Raw genomic sequence first — 441 nt, forward strand, 5'->3', positions numbered from 1 at the left:
CCTCATCCTATCCTCATCCTCATTCTCGTCCTCATCCTATCCTCATCCTCATGCTTATCTTCATCCTATCCTCATCATCATCCTCATCCTCATCCTAATCGACTTCCTTATCCTTATCCTATTCTCATCCTCATTCCATCCTTATCCTCGTCCTCATCCTATCCTCATCCTCATTCTCGTCGTCATCCTATCCTCTTCCTCATCCTCACCCTATCCTCATCCTCATCTTCATTCTCGTCGTCATCCTCATCCTCATCCCGATCCTATCCTCATCCTTATCATGTCCTCATACTCGTCCTCATCCTTATCCTCATCCTCATCCTCATACTTATCCTCATCCTATCTTCATCCTCTTCCTATCCTCATCCTCGTCCCTTCCTCATCCTCATCCTCTTCCTCATCCTCATCCTCATCCTCATCTTCATCCTCATCCTCATCCTC

The sequence above is a fragment of the Lupinus angustifolius genome, chromosome LG02, assembly GCF_001865875.1.
Source record: "Lupinus angustifolius cultivar Tanjil chromosome LG02, LupAngTanjil_v1.0, whole genome shotgun sequence".
NCBI classification, from domain to species: domain Eukaryota; kingdom Viridiplantae; phylum Streptophyta; class Magnoliopsida; order Fabales; family Fabaceae; genus Lupinus; species Lupinus angustifolius.